At 37.8% G+C, this 17,808-nt stretch overlaps 1 pseudogene; it reads left to right on the top strand.

The window, feature by feature from the left end:
• Nucleotides 1–15,040: 15,040 nt before the first annotated feature.
• On the top strand, nt 15,041–17,551 carry LOC110728782 (annotated as a pseudogene).
• Nucleotides 17,552–17,808: the final 257 nt, after the last annotated feature.

Below are 17,808 nucleotides of genomic sequence, written 5' to 3'. Positions count from 1 at the left end.
AAAGAAGATATCGAGATGAATCTCAATAGATCTCACGTGATTATGTTTTCCTTACGTATAAATCCCAAAATATGGCCAAAGGAGATTGCGTGAAATAGCGTAAAAGTTCAAATGACGCAATAATTTATAAAAACGGGAGAAAAACTATTCTATGGGTACTTTTAAACCAAAATATTCTTCTCGGTTAATTCTATATATCTATTCGATTATACTAAATATTTTTTATGTAGATATCCATTTTAATTAGTTTTTATTTTAAATTATATATATTTTATACACTTGTACTATATTGTATGTGATGTTTGAATATTATACTTTGTATATATAATTATTTATGATCTATTTGATTTTAATTAATTGTTTAATCATATGTTTACATATTGTTAATCAAGACCAAAAAAAGCACATGCAATCACATAACATATATAATATGATTTGGAATGACTTGTTATGATCTTTCTAATTAATTCAAATTCAAGTGGTCCTTTATTAATAACTAGCTTACTCTTTTATATATGTGATTGATTCAAGACAACATGTCATAATTTTAGGATTTGGTTCGGGACAACATGTCATAAATTTTTGCAAATTGCCTTTATCCTTTACATTGCATTATTCCTTCATTCGACCCCCAACTTGCAAAGATTAATAAGTAGGAGCTGACGCTCCTATCAATTTATCGTTCCGTACACTTCAACCTTAGTGATATTGTTAAAATGCACATTCAACTAACCTTAATGATATTTATTTAAGATTTATTGTTTCTGGTTTTGTCATTTTGAGGGGATGATTGTCAACTGGTTTGAAAATGACCTATATTTACTGTGGACAAAAACACAAAATTAATAACAACTATAACACATACCAACTAAACAGTCATTGAGCGCAATTATTAATTGTCCGACGATTATTCAAAGGGCACAAGCAGCCCGTAACAAAGGGCAAAAGAGAAATATCAAGGTGGAAAGGGATTTATGTAATTCAATATAGTTGGCTAGAATTTTAATGAAAACTAATCCATTTAAAACTCATTAATGTCATGGTGATCTTAAATAGATTTTGTTTTAGGGCTATTTTATGATTTTAATTTTCATATACTGTGGTGTACTAATCAAGGAAGTGAAAAAGGGGATAAGAAATTTTAATTGTTTGAATGAAAAGAATTACATCGTGTTAATTGTGACTTGAAATCTAGTGCAATGGGGAAGAGCTGACTTCAAACGCACTATCAATCCAAAAGTAATATTCAAGTGATTTAAGTTGGAGGTGATAGCTTGTTTCAAGAGATTTTCAATGACAGGTCATATGCCCAATTCCGAAAAGAAACGAGAAAGTTAAGATCATTTTACAAAGTATTGTCGAAGCTGGGGAAGGGACACGGGCGTGCCCTTGTAGAGCACGCCTGTGCCTAGTCTAATGAAGACGTTTTTGCTTCTGATTTTCGGGTTTGTTTATAAGAGGTACTACTAATGATATTTCGGGGAATAATTTAGGGTTTCTTTAGGGTTTTCTTATGTTATATAAGGTGTTGTTGGGTTGACAATTAGAAGTGCTAAAAAATTGATTAGCCTAATCAATTCAAGTCAATATGTAACTCCACTTTTGAGAGATTTTGTGAGATGGAGAGTGTTGTATCTCTTTTAGTTATCTCTCTTGATTATCTCCATTAAAGCTAATAAGAAAATATTATCCCTTACCCTGTGCATGTAGGTCATGTTGACTGATTCACGTATATTTGTGTGTTCATCTCATCTATTTTCCACTATGTATCTCAAATTTAAGTTTTATATATTGTTGTCAATGTTCCGCGCTTATCAAACACTTAACTTAAATCAATTGATCCTCGTCTATTTTCTAACAAATTGATATCAAGAGCCTGGTAATAGAGATTTTAGGTTTTAGGTTTTATGGAGTGTTTGATATTTTGTTTTGACAACAAATAAATTCAGATTTATTTTTTGAGAAAATTTTGATTTGTCGATGGTTTGATTTTTGGTGTTTAAAATGTTATTATTCCAGATTTTGAAGGGTAGTTTGAAAGACTATGTTGATGAATATTTTTTTTATGATCTTTGTGATCTTGAAGGCAATTTGTTTATGTCTCATTCTCTTTATGGTTATTGAAGACTTGATGATTGGTCATGGTTTCAAATTCTCAATGATCTTGTTATTTTATTTTTTTTTTTTTTTTTTTTTTTTTTGTGATGTTGATGAATTTGGGAAATCATATTTAGGATTGGTGTTTTTTTGGTTGTTGATTACTTTTGATATGTTTTGAAATCTTGATTATTATTGGATGCATAATAAAGTAAAAGTGCTCAACTTGTATTTATTGCATGCTTAGGATTTTTTTGATGTTCTTCCTAGAGACGTGTTTGATGAAAGGTGGTTTGGAGAGAGATAGGTCAATTTTGTATGCATAATTCGAGTTAGCTTGACGTGTTGTCACATTATGCTCTCATTAGGCCGTATATTGGTGTTCCGGGATTGTGTGATCGGAAACATGCTAGTTCACATGATATTGGTTTACCCGTCGGATGTCTCTTAATAACTTAATACTAGTGTTCAAATTATTTGTTTGAGGTAGAGTCCGTTCCTTCCGGGACTTCTTTGGTAATTTAGATTATGTGTTGGGTTTCGTAGAGTCCGACTCTACGCGGAAGGGAAACCCTCCCACTAATTAAGGCAACTAAGCATGTAATCACAAATTAAACAACAAATTAAAAAGAGAAAGAAAAGACATTCTTACCCTTGGCGCGTGCTTCGCTCGAATCCCGAGCTCTTACTTAAAAAACCGAACCCCACAAATGCGAAGGTCTCCGACGGCTCGTACCCACGAACCCGACCCGAACGGTCCAAGTCCTGAAGGCTAGTCGGGACCCAACCAATAAAAACTAGAGTTTTACGAACTTAAAGTTTTCTCACTTTTCTAAGGAGATGCCTTTTTAGTTCCACTCAAGTGTTCTTCCCAAATCCCAAAACCTTGGTATTTATAGGGAAATGAACCTTGAACTCCCATTCTGAATCAATGTGGGAGATTTGCAATTTTCCCATTTTTATTTTAATTAAAACAAAAACAAAATTGCATTCAATCATTAAGTTACAAGTGGCAAGGGAAGGGAGGGAGAAGGTGAGGACCACCAAAGGGGGGACCAACCACCTTGCTTCCCAAGGCATTTAATGTGCCTTGGTCCCCACTAGCCTAAACCGGACCACCCATGCAAAGTGGCTGGCTGGCAGCCTGTCTTGACTGCTAAGGCTGCCAGCTGGCGCCTAGCACCAAGGCTGGGCAGCTTGGCCAGCCAGCCAGTTCACTCGCACATGCTAGCAAAGGCATACGTGCTGCTAGCGAGCCACACATGCTTAGCGCTGATGCTATGCGAGGCACAGCAAGCAGCCATGACACGCCATTGCTAGGCCAGGCTGTACGAAGCACACGCACACGCACACACGCACAGTGATGCTGCTGGCTGGTGCGTGGTGCTGTGCGATGCCATGCGAGATAGACGCACATGCACACGCTCACACGCACAGCGCGCCATGCCTAGAACAATGCTTGGCTGGTGCGTGGCGCTATGCGATGCAATGCAAAGCACTCACACATGCGCACAGCGATGCCTAACATTGCTAGCACGCATGGTGTGCAACAATGCCTAGCATTGCTAGCACGCATGGTGCGAGGCTGCGATGGCTAGGCGCCAGCACGCTAGCAAGCACGCATGGCTGTGATGCTTGCGAGGGGTGCTGGGCCTTGCTGTGCGCCAGCGCCTAGCATGCTAGCAAGGCCTAGCCTTGCGATGCTTGCTGGGCTAGCCATGTGCCAGCACCTAGCATGCTAGTAAGGCCTAGCCTTGCGATGCATGTTAGGCTTGCGATGGCTGGGCGCTTGTCATGCTAGCACGCACGCAAGGTTGCGATGCTTGCGATGGCTAGCTAGCATGCTTGCCCTAGTGCGCCTAGCATTGTAATGCGTATGCTAGCTCGAGATAGCCTAGCCCTCACATGGCTAGGCCAAATGCGAGTCTACTACTTATCTCAAACTTGTAACTTGATTGATTTCTTGTCTCGTCGAATTTTATATTCGACTCGACTTGCAACGCTTGGTCTCGACGCTATAGGATCGATATCCGACGTCTTTTTTCGTAAAAATCAAACGACTCTTCAAATCCTTCGGATTGATTCGTCGTCTCGGATCGGTTGTTCGATTGGTTTCTACCCAAAAGGTTCAGTCAAGATTAAGCAGCAATATTAATTGTACATTAATATTACTGATCGGAAGCGGCCTCCACCTAGGCATTCCGATCACTTGACCTTACTGAAGAATTAGCTTTCTAATAATTCTGAACCCTCTATCAGAATAATGCCCTTGTTGGAAGGACACCATTCCTTTCAATCTCCCACTTGTCCTTCCGGACAAGTGTACAATTTGTGTATAGCCCTTTTCCTATGTCGCTTAATGTCTCTTCATGAACTATAAGGTAAGATTCTTCGTCATCCTTATTACGTCCAGAAGTGTTTCTCGATTCCCGAGTTTGACTGTCAACAAACAGATGATTTCTAAAATCCATCTGAGCATTTTCACAGTCTCGCTCTTCGAGAGGTCTTGTAAACAACAAAGACATGTTCTCTACGGTTAATAGGGGGACATTCCCAGTCTTGTACTGTAGGCTTCTCTTACTAAGAGGACCTTAGTCGCTTGAGTGTTGCCGTTATAATCCCCATTTACGACAGACGTTTGACAACATTAAAACGGCTAGTACTCAAACAAGAGAACTTGCAATACTCATGGTCGAGGAAAAAGGTTCTGATAGCTATAATGAGAAATATACTTATGACGATTTGATATCTCTTAAAGTATTCTCATAGGTTTATCCAGTACAGTTCTAAACTGGTACCTATGCAAATGATTTATGACTATCATGTCCTTGTAGAAACGGTGCTATAAATCATACTACACACTAATCTCAAGCGGTCATTAATCATCCGTCGTTTAAATGACCTTGATTAGGGATTATTTTCGATTAAAATATTCAATGTTCACTTAATAGGTGTTTCTTTATTCGAGACATGGTCTTGATACCCTGTTTTGAATATTCTCATAAATCGAACGGACTCATTCTTTAATTCTAAACCACAATTAAATAGATATGGAGTAATCATAAATTTGCAGAAAAATTTAATTGCTTCAAAATTTGAATGGTTCAACATAGTATTTTACATTAAGACATCGAGTTTTAATTAAAACATCTATACAGGGAAATCAAAGCCAATCTACAATGTGCTTGATTCTCATTGCCTCAACGTGCTTATTTTGCTTCACTTGAGACAAAGGTTTAGTCAGAGGATCGGCCACATTGTCGTTCGTTCCAATCTTACAAATTCTGACTTCACCCTCGGGTTTCCATTCCCTTATCATGTGAAATCGCCGCTTGACATGTTTGACCTTCTAGTGTTCCCTTGGCTCCTTGGCCTGAGCAATAGCTCCATTGTTATCACAATAGAGATCTATTGGACCCTTAATTGAGGGTACAACACCTAGTTCACTAATGAACTTACGAATCCAAACTGCCACGTATTCGGCTTCAGTTGTAGAATCTGAAGTGGTGCTTTGCTTAGCACTCTTCCAACTAAACGCTCCTCCATTAAGGCAGAATATGTACCCCGACTGCGACTTGGAGTCGTCTTTGTCAGTCTGGAAGCTCGCGTAAGTATAACCTTTAACAACCAACTCATTACAGCCACCATAGACTAGGTATTTATCCTTATTCCTTTTCAGGTACTTTAGGATATTCTTGGCCGCAGTCCAATGTGCCTTTCCTGGGTCTGATTGGTATCGGCTCGTAGCACTCAAGGCATAAAATACATCTGGCCTAATACATATCATGGCATACATGATCGATCTAATAAGCGAAGCATATGGAATCTGACTCATTCTCTCTCGCTCATCAGGTGTCTGTGGACACTGTTTCTTGCCGAGAGTTATGCCATGGGACATGGGTAGGTGCCCTCTCTTGGCCCCTTCCATGTTGAATCGTGCCAGTACCTTATCTATATAAGTACTTTAGCTCAATCCCATCATCCTCTTAAATCTATCCCTATAGATCTTGATGCCCAATATGTACTGTGCCTCTCCCAAGTCCTTCATTGAAAAGCACTTTCCCAACCATCCCTTTACGAAATCTAATAGTTTAATGCTGCTTCTAATGAGTAATATGTCATCAACATATAAGACTAGGAATGTGATGTCACTTCTAGTGACCTTCTTGTAGACACAAGACTCATCTGGATTCTTGATGAAACCAAACTTACTAATAGCTTCATCGAATCACAGATTCCAACTTCTGCTTGCCTGCTTTAGTCCATAAATGGACTTTTTAAGCTTACATACTTTCCCGGCATTTCTTGGATCAACAAAACCTTCCGGCTATGTCATGTACACAGTTTCTTCCAAAATCCCATTGAGGAAGGCGGTTTTGACATCCATTTGTCATATTTCATAGTCGTAATATGCAGCAATCGCTAAGATGATCCGGACGGACTTAAGCATTGCAACTGGCGAAAAGGTTTCATCATAATCAACTCCGTGAATTTTCCTGTAACCTTTTGCCACCAGTCTAGCTTTGTATATGGATACATTTCCATCTTTGTCTGCTTTCAATTTGAAAATCCATTTGCAACTGATAGGTGTGTAACCTTTGAGCAAATTAACCAAGTCCCAAACTTGATTTTCAGACATGGAGTCCATCTCGATTTCATGCTTTGCCATTTAGCAGAGTCGGGGCTCATCATAGCTTGTTTATATGTTGCTGGCTCATCTCCATCCATAACTAGGATGTCTTGATCTTCGGTATCTGTCTGTTGAGATCTTGGCCGTTGCGACCTACGCAGGGTAATAGGTTGAGCATTTACATTGTCGGTTTGACCATGACAAATGTCAACAGCTGCTTCTAAAGCACTTTGATTGTCAATTTTGTCATGTTGACTTTGTTGCTCTACCTCTCGAACTTCGTCGAGGTCGATTTTTCTCCCACTTGTTATTTTGGAAAGATGTTCCTTCTCCAAAAAGACACCATCTCGAGCAACAAACACTTTGTTCTCGGATTTATTGTAGAAGTAATACCCTTTGGTTTCTTTTAGGTAGCCCACAAAGAAAAACTTGTCTGATTTTGAGTGAAGTTTGTCAGAAATTAATTTCTTGACATATACTTCGCAACCCCAAATCTTAAGAAAAGACAACCTTGGAGGTTTCTTCGTCCATAATTCATATAGAGTCTTTTCGACAGCTTTTGACGGAGCACGGTTCAGAGTTAGTGCCGCAGTTAAAAGTGCGTATTCCCAGAAAGAGATAGGAAGTTCACGAAGACCCATCATTGATCGAACCATGTCTAACAAGGTTCGATTCCTCCGTTCGGATACTCCATTCCAGTGTGGAGTTCCGGGAGGTGTCAACTCGGAAAGAATACCATTTTCTTTCAAGTGATCGTCGAATTCATGGCTCAAATATTCGCCACCTCGATCCGATCGAAGTGCTTTTATTTTCTTGCCAAGCTGATTTTCAACCTCACTCTGAAATTCTTTGAATTTCTCAAAAGATTCAGATTTGTGCGACATAAGATAGACATAACCATATCTACTATAGTCGTCGGTGAGGGTAATGAAATATCGATAACCTTGTCATGCGGGTGTACTCATTGGTCCACATACATCCGTATGTATTAGACCCAATAAGTCACTTGCCTTTTCTCCCAGCTTGGAGAATGGCTGCTTTATCATCTTGCCTAATAGACATCCTTCGCAATTTTCAAACGACTCCAAGTCGAATGAGTCAAGAACACCTTCTTGAAGAAGCTTCTTGATGTGTTTGACGTTAATGTGGCCAAGACGACAATGCCACAAGTAGGTTTGATTCGACTCAATGGTCTTAGCCCTTTAGGCGGTATCATCAATGTTATAAACTTGTTTGTCTAGAGAAAGCACGGAAGACCATTTTCTGAATATGCCTTAACATATAAAACATTATCGAAATATAATGAACAACTATTGTTCTTGATTCGAAATTCAAAACCTTTGGCGTCCAACGCCGAAATTGAAATAATTATTTTGGTAACTCTTGGAACATGATAACAATTGTCAAGTTCTAAAACAAGCCCAGAGGGCAAAGACAAACTGAGAGTTCCGACGGATACGGCAGACATCCTTGCTCCATTGCCGACCCGAAGCTCGACCTCTCCCTTCTCTAGCCTCCTATTTATCCTTAGTCCCTGAGCATTGGAACAAAGATGTGAGCCACATCCGGTATCTAACACCCATGATGTTTTGCTAGCGAATTTTAAATCTATAACAAAAATACCTGATGAAGAAGCAACGGTGTCGTTCTTCTTATCTTCCTTGAATTTAAGGGAATCCCGCTTTCAATGTCCCTTCTTCTTGCAATAGAAACATTCGGAATCGGATTTAGAAGGGGCTACCTTCCTGTCCTTGCCACTCTTAGCAGCACTTGACCTAGGCGGAAAATTCTTCTTCTTTTTCCCTTTAAAGCTTCTCTTCTTGCTCGAGCGCTTAAACGGCTTGCCCTTTCTCACCATGAGCATGTCATGCTTTCCCTCATCCTTGAGGGTTTGCTCGGTTTACTTCAACATACCATGAAGCTCGGTGAGAGTTTTCTCCATGCTGTGCATATTATAGTTCATCTTGAACTGGTCGTATATAGCCTTTATGCAGCGAGTGGAGAATGATGTCAATTGCCATCTCGGTCGAATACCCAGCATCGAGCCTTTCCATGTTCTCAAATAATCCAATCATTTTAAGAACATGTGGGCTGACTGGCTCTCCTTTCTTGAGCTTGCTCTCAAGGATCCGCCTGTGGGTTTCGAACCTTTCAGTTCGGGCCTACTCTTGAAACATATTCTGAAGTTCAGAAATGATCTCCAAAGTCGTCTCCTTTTCAAAGAAAGTCTTTTGAAGGTCCGGGGACATTGTGGCCAACATGATGCACTTGACATCGCGATTGGCACTTTGCCATCGGTTAAGGGCAGTCTGGGTGACCTCCTCATTGGGAGTGTCGGGCATTTCCTCATCAAGGACGTATTCTCTTTGCTCTTGCATGAGAACAATACGCAAATTCCTTTGCCAATCAAGAAAATTTGGCCCACTCAACTTCTCCTTGTCGATAATTGAGCGTAATGAAAACTGGTTGTTTGAGTTACTTGCAGACATGTTTCTACAATTGAAAGAATTTGAAATGAAAAAACCATTCATAAACCAATAAGTTTGAAATTTAAAGCATTCATGCAAATATTCAATCTTATTGAGCATTTTATCCACACATTAACATTAGTCCCTTTTAGGCGAGAATAAAATGATTCCAAGATCCCAAAAATCAAAAAGTGATTAAGCATGCTGGCTTGTCTTAACACTTAATATTTTAGGGTAAGCAATCCATTTACTAATAGCTCCAAGCTATTCTTGGTTCGATAAAACGTCGCATCTAATGCTTCCTTGACATTTTATCTCCATTGCCATGTCATATAAGGATTCCTTACAATATCGTTGAGCTTAACCAAGACAACTTGTATACCTAGTATACCTTACGTTCCTAGGGAAGTAGTGATGCCTCGCTTTGGCATAGCCCATCACATACGCGCATTAGTTCAGTAAGTGTTGTTCTTGAAATGGCATATTTTAGCTCAATATTTTAGGGACCTAGGGTTTCTATGTTGGTTGATTTAAGTGAACTTAATTAATCATCGCAACATTTGAAATCCTAAACATGCATCTAACATATCATTTGCATATATATGAAACAATTATATATAGAAAACATGAAATAAATACATTTGGCAACTAGCATGACCCCTTGAAATCTTCAAATCTTCAAGAGTCTTCATCTTGGCTTGTCTTCATAGAAACTCCGTCTTGAGACATTTACGCCAAAATAAAATTTCTAGCTACTACGACTAGGATTAATCTAAATATTAAGGTACAAAAATACGCAACGGTACGCAGACCGTATTTAGATTTACAAAAATACATAACGGATCGCAGTCCGTATTTACTATCCTAATCGGGCTCCACTAGTTGTCATTTTCACGAAACCTGTGAAAACAATATATCTTCCATTCATCCATTCACTATATGTGAATGGCCCATGCATTGTACAACGAAAAACAAGTAACAATGCATAACGCGCGCGAACTAGTAACTATTTAGGTGGTTAATCAAATTAACGCGCCTAATTAAAACTAGTCAAAGTTGTTTAACATTTTATGTGATTAAGACGCAATTAGTTCATGCAATTAACGAAGCTACCACTAAATTCCGCATCCAACTTAATTAATCTAATTAATTAAGCCGGTTAACCCAAATTTTGTCAAAATTAAAATTTTGCATGAGCCGAAAAAACCAAGGCCTAGCCTCGTTAAAATAATTAAATAAAATTAAAAACAGCAAAATATTGCAAAACACATAGCCCACGCATCGAAAAATGATCCAACTCAAAACCGAGTGCCTAGCATCCTAGCCATGGGGTTAGGCTTGCTAGGCACCAAGGCTACGGCTGGGGCTGCTTGGGCGCAGGCATCATGCCTAGCACGGCATTGCTGCGCCTGCTAGCACTAGCATGCATCACACCATGCTGCGTATGCGCTGCGCGTGCTAGCATGCGTGCTGGCAGGTGTGGCTAGGCCTGCTAGGGGCTCACTGCCTTGCTACCCAACAGCATTGCGAGCAAGCAACACCCTTACGCACTCCTAGCCCTGTCACACAGTCGCAACGCTTCGAGGTGGGAGCACCACCATGCGCACCAAGGCAACCACATGTGGGGTGCGTGAGCAGCCCGGCTAGCCTTAGTGACGTTTGGGTGATTTTAGCTTGATTTGCGTGCCTTTCTCGGGATTTTAATACCGTTATACGCGCGACTTAAAATTAATTCTAAATTTATTTTAGAATCAATTTAGGGCATAAAAGAAATAAAAACAAGTCCAACTTAAATAGTGCACAAGCCTAAATTATTCAAGAACCATTCTGTAAATCAATTTAGGTCTAGCTTGATGCTTCAAAATTAAAGGGCTACTCTCATAATTAATTTAATCAAATGTAAATTAATAATGAGATTTTGACAAAATAATGGGGTTGGAAAAATAAACCAATTCATCCAATGAAAAATTTTCAACTTTAACTTGTGTACGAATGAAAAATTAGATCTTCCAATATGAAGATTAATCAAAATCAATCACAAGTTTTGAACTTCAAGGACTTTAATCAACACAAAATGATTAAATCCAAAATTAGTTCAACATGGAATTTAGCAATAAAGTTTCAACCAAATAAACAATTAAAGATTAGATCTTTGAAATATTTGGGGCTTCTTAAATTACAAGTTCACCATAAACATTCACACTTGGAGCAATTTATTTGCAACAATGTGAAAAATTCAAGCTTATGTGAAAAATGAACATGCCAAATTAGGCACCAAGTATGACTTCATAAACATGCTTAATGAGGTTTATAATTACAGTAGATTAGGGATGCAACCATACATTTAATCTACCTTCAACATGCAATAATTAATCAAGGTTAAAGATTTAAAAACTTTCGTTAAAAAACAAAAAACCCCTCGAAAAACATGTTTCTAGGTGGATTTTGGCTTTTGGACAACCCTAAAGGGCCCTAAAGGAACAGAAACGATTTTGAACATCGATTCCACCCAAAAATCACTATTTTTGAGTCGAAATCTGGGTTCGTAAGCCAAAATTAGAAAAAATATGAGACTAAAACTAATTAAAACGAGCTTCTAATCTAATTAGAAAGCACAATTAGAAATTTAAATCTATTTTAAATCACCTTAATTAATTATTAGTTACAAAAATTAAAGTGAGCGCGGCTCCGATACCGCTGTTGGGTTTCGTAGAGTCCAACTCTACGCGGAAGGGAAACCCGCCCAAGACCCGCCCACTAATTAAGGCAACTAAGCATGTAATCACAAATTAAACAACAAATTAAAAAGAGAAAGAAAAGACATTCTTACACTTGGCGCGTGCTGAGCTCAAATCCTGAGCTCTTACTTCAAAAACCGAACCCCGCAAATGCGAAGGTCTCCGACGGCTCGTATCCACGAACCCGACACGAACGGTCTAAGTCCCAAAAGTTAGTCGGGACCTGACCAATAAAAACTAGAGTTTTACGAACTTAAGGTTTTCTCACTTTTCTAAGGAGATGCCTTTTTCGTTCCACTCAAGTGTTCTTCCCAAATCTCAAAAACTTGGCATTTATAGGGAAATGCACCTTAAACTCCCATTCTCAATCATTGTGGGAGATTTGCAATTTTCCCATTTTTATTTTAATTAAAACAAAAACAAAATTGCATTCAATCATTAAGTTACAAGTGGCAAGGGGAGGGGAGGGAGAAGGTGAGGACCACCAAAGGGGGGGCCAACCACCTTGCTCCCCAAGGCATCTAATATGCCTTGGTCCCCACTAGCCAAAACCGGACCACCCATGCCAAGTGGCTGGCTGGCTGGTAGCCTACCTTGGCTGGTGCGTGGCGCTGTGCGATGCAATGCGAAGCACTCGCACATGCCCACAGCTATGCCTAGCACTGCTAGCACGCATGGTGCGCAACAATGCCTAGCATTGGTAGCACGCATGGTGCGAGGCTGCGATGGCTAAGCGCCAGCACGCTAGCAAGCACGCATGGCTGCGATGCTTGCGAGGGGTGTTGGGCCTTGTTGTGCGCCAGCGCCTAGCGTGCTAGCAAGGCCTAGCCTTGCGATGATTGCTGGGCTAGCCATGTGCCAGCACCTAGCATGCTAGTAAGGCCTAGCCTTGCGATGCATGTTAGGCTTGCGATGGCTGGGCGTTTGTCATGCTAGCACGCACGCAAGGTTGCGATGCTTGCGATGGCTAGCTAGCATGCTTGCCCTAATGCGCCTATCATTGTAATGTGTATGCTAGCTCGAGATAGCCTAACCCTCGCATGGCTAAGCCAAATGTGAGTCTACGGCTTATCTCGAACTTGTAACTTGATTGATTTCTTTTCTTGTCGAAATCTAAGTTCGACTCCACTTACGACGCTCGGTCTCGACGCTCTAGGCTCGATATCCGGCGTCTTTGTCGTAAAACTCTGACGACTCATCTAATCCTTCGGATTGATTCGTCATCTCGGATCGGTTGTTTGATTGGGTTCGACCCAAAGGCTTCAGTCAAGATTAAGCTGCAATATTAATTGTACGTTAATATTACTGATCGGAAGCGGCCTCCACCTAGGCATTCCGATCACTTGACCTTACTGAAGAATTAGCTTTCTAATAATTCTGAACCCACTATCGGAATAATACACTTGTTGGAAGGACACCATTCCTTTCCAATTCATTATGGTATGGATATAATAAATGCTTTCATTTTTTTTCTCTTTTTTGTGAGTTGAACGATTTCAAGTCAAGGTGGAGATTTATTAATTGTGATTTGAAATTTAGTGCAACAGTGAAGGGCCAACTTCAAACACACATATCTCTTAATCCACGTATATATGTGTGTTCATCTCATCTATTTTCCACTATATTATTCAAATTTACGTTATATATATTATTGTCTATGTTCCATGCTTATCAAACACATAATGTAACACCCTAACCCCAAACAAATTAGGGAAAGGCCTATTGTCACGAAATGTGCATCAAGGGACAACAATTGTCCCCATAGAACAGCACGAGTCCTTCTGGTGCATTTTTGTCCGTACTCATACGCATCCCGAGGAAAATTTCTAGGAGGTCACCGATCCCAAGACTACTCCCATCCAAGCACGCTTAACTGTGGAGTATCTTAGCATATGAGCTCCCTAAAAGGAAGATACATCTTATTGATATGAGTAGTATATTAAATTGTTTTTAAATTAATCATGAGGGATATTATATACACCCCCACTTGAGAACGACAATGCCTTAATTGTGCCTGGAAAGCTAGGAACTCCAATATTACGCCTAATGGCAACTGGGTAGCCAACGTATTACAACCAGTCTGGACACGGCCATATGGCCCCAGAATTCTCCTCCACTAGACAATAGAGGATTGATTATCCACAATCAACACGCGGTCGTGGGGTTGCTCTAATACCATTTGTAGCACCCCGAACTCAAACAAACTAGGGAAGGGCCTATAGTCACAAAATGCACAGCAAGGGCCAACAACTGTCCCCACAGACCGACACGAGTCTTTTTGACGCATTTTGTCCTCACTTATGCGCACCCCGAGAAAAATTCCCAGGAGGCACCTATCCCAAGACTACTCCCATCCTAGCACGCTTAACTATGGAGTATCTTAGCATATGAGCTCCTTAAAAGGAAGATGCATCTTATTGGTATGAGTAGTATATGTTTTTTTAAGCAATCATAAGGGATATTATACATAACCTAAATCAATCGATCCTTGTCTATTTCTTAACAAATTGGTTGAGAAAATACCATTGATTACACTTACTTGTAAGGCTGTAAGTGCACGCTGCATGTAATAACTTTAAATTGTAATTTGTTAAATTAAATATGTCTAATTTTGCAAATTTATACTTCCTCCGTTCTAGTAATATTGCAACAATTAGATTTTTACACTATTCATCACGCTTGTTTAACCACATATTATGATTTATACGTAAAGTAAAATATAGTCATGTGGGGTCTTGTTAGATTCGTCTCGTAAAATACTTTCGACAATATCAACTTCTTATAATTTTTACTCTTATATAATTATAGATATTTAGCATAAAAAATGTGATTTAATATGCGTAATTTTATCCTTGTTGTAATATTTGTGGAGCAAAGAAGTATCTATTACTCTGTACTAAAGCTGGACCTGGGAATTTCCCCTTTTAATATTTATTTTTACATAATTATTTATTTTCCTAGGGGCATTATTATCTAATTATTTATTGTTATGCATATTTTTCTACACACATTAAATTAATTAATTAGAGGCTTCTATATTTTAATTACTTTTTTGTATTAACTTAAAATCTGATCATGGCTCGCGCGGACATTATTAGTAATAATAAATATATTAGACTTCCAAATCTAAGGATTTTCCAGGAAGAGGTCTCCAATTGAAGAGAAAAATTATAAAAGAAGAAGATATGCAAATAATTAAAGTAAGAATTTATGTTACCAAACTAAAACAAATAAGGCTTTGTTAGTTGGTTGTTGGGTCTTTTATGTTTGTCTTTTAAATATCATGACAAGTTAGACTGTGATTTTTAATTGTTGGATTTATTATCGTTTGGGAGAAAGTTGAGAGGAAAAAAGATCCTTAAAAATGGTGCATGAAAAGGTTTTGAAGGTAGATGTTTCTTGTGACAAGTGCAAGCAAGAGCTCTTCTCTATTGTGTCCAAAATAGAAGGTAACAAAACTTTCCTTAGTTAATTATTAGTTCATCTTTTTCTTTTTCTTTTTTTTTTTTGACAAGTAGTTCATCTTTTTCTTTAATGATGCAAGTTTCTTTTTAATTATGCAAACTATGATAGATATATGTAGTTCGATATTATAATCTTTAAAGTTTCTTCTAAAAAAAATCAATAAACAAGAAAAAGGTTTTTTTACAACAAAACAAGAAAAATTTAGTAAAAGGTAAATAGCGCGCTTGGTCAACAATCTTTAAGATTGAAAGTGGATGTGGGAAGGAGAAAAATGGTCAAAGGGAGACGGATAGAAAAGGGGTAGGTTGTTTTTTCCTTCCATATAATTAGTAGAAGATCATGATTCAACTAGGTGGTTCTGGCTAGATGGGTAATCAAGTTCGAATTAGTGGATTAGACACATTAAAAGTAAGAGGATACATAAGGGATGATCATCACTCTTAATCTAAGGTTGAAAATCACTTGTTGACTTGACTTATGCCAGGTTCACCTTACAAAATTAATTTTAAGTAAAAATAAATTAAGTTTAGTGATATGATGTGCATATAGCATGTGAAAAATATAGGGACAAATATCCAACAGGTGCCATAACAAATACAACAGGTATGTCGTACATGTACAAATACAAATAGATTGGATTTGGCAGGAGAGAGAGAGAGAGAAATAAGAGACCTGTTATCATAAATAACATATTTCTTCTTTGCAACCGTGCATTAGAAAAATTTACAAAAAAAAAAAAAAAAAAAAAAAAAAAAAAAAAAACAAAACAAAGAGACCTGTTATCATTATTAACAAGTCTCTTAAATGACGAGTATGAGACCTGTTGGCCATGATAACGAGTCTCTTTGCCTTCTTAAAGTTCTAATATAATCACGTGGAAAGAGACATGTTGTCTCACTTCTTAGGTCTCTTATTAATACCAAAGGTATCTTTTCTATTGACGAGGTCTCTTAATCAAAGAGACTTGTGAAGCTAGAAACCTCCTAAGAAGAGGTCTCTTAGGCCTATTTTAACAGGTCTCTAAGGCATACTACCTCCATTTTTTTAGTTGACACCATTTGACTTTTACACTATTCACAAACTATGTACACTTTGACTAGCTTTTGTGATTTATAGCTATGATAAAATATAGTCAAGTCAGATCTTATTTGAATCGTCTCAATGTATATTTTATTAATATCCACTTTTTATAATTTTATAATGTCGAGAATTAGAGATATCAATCGTTAAAATAGTATGTTGGCAAGCGTGAAAAGAGAAAGGTGTCAACTAAATAAAAATGGAGGTATTTTTTTTTATAGTTGTGAAAAAAGTTAAGTTCAGTAAAAATTAGTAACTTTACAGAAGAAACATAATAGAAAAATCAGTAATAATAATTTCAGTTCAGTAAAAATAATTTTAGTTCAGCAAAAATAAGTTAAAGAGAGCATGATCTTGCTTGATAGCCATATCGAGTCAAGTTGATATTAATTATTGTTTAATCAAAGAGTGATGGTGTAACTTTGTTTTAACTTTGTTTTTCTAATACATGATTATGTTGTTAGGTGTGAATAAGATTGAAGCTGATACAGATAAAGGAACGATAACAGTGATAGGAGTTGCAGACCCATTTGCTATAATCAAAAGCATAAGGAAAGCAGGCAAATCAGCCTACCTTGTAACTGTTAAACCTCCTCCGAAGCCCGATGAAAAGAAGGATGAAAAGAAAGACGAGAAGAAGGACGAAGAAGTGCACGTGTCTGTGTCCGTACCTGTATTCGTATCTAGGTGGATGCTATGTTTGCAAGCCCATTGCAATGATGATTATGGATTACCAAGATCCAACTCCACCTTGCACCATTATGTTACTTCAATGAGTTATATCAATTGTGTTCATCTTTTTTGCTCCATATTCTTAGTTTTTTTTAAGCTTGCATTGGTTTCATTTATCTGTATAGCAAATTTGTATATATAATTTCTGCTTTATGTTGATGAAAGTTTGTGATAAATAGGTCATATTCTTGTTTTCTTTTAGTTGTTTTAGTGTAACATATCATTATACTAGTACATATACTAAAGTGAAGTCCTTTTTAGAGGGAATTTTCCCTCCTAAAATCTACTTTTTTTTTTTTTTTAATGCAAAATCATTAATTTATTTACAAACTTCATTATTATATATTTATGGTTTGACTATTGACTTACATTTCTATAGAGACTTCTATATTTCAATTAAAATACAAACATATATATAATTATAAAGTTATAGTTTGATGTTCTTTTTGTTTCAGTATGAAATTCAAATCTTGCATGGAAAAAGTAAGTTATTTAAGAAGTGATGACATGATATAAGTGTTTACCTACTCTATTAGTGTGTTGGCATTTCACTACAAGAAAAAAAACAGATTTTCGATGGACACATAATTCGGTCGCG

The sequence above is a fragment of the Chenopodium quinoa genome, unplaced genomic scaffold (assembly GCF_001683475.1).
Source record: "Chenopodium quinoa cultivar QQ74 unplaced genomic scaffold, ASM168347v1, whole genome shotgun sequence".
NCBI lineage: Eukaryota > Viridiplantae > Streptophyta > Magnoliopsida > Caryophyllales > Amaranthaceae > Chenopodium > Chenopodium quinoa.
This window is presented reverse-complemented; position numbering and strand designations above follow the sequence as displayed.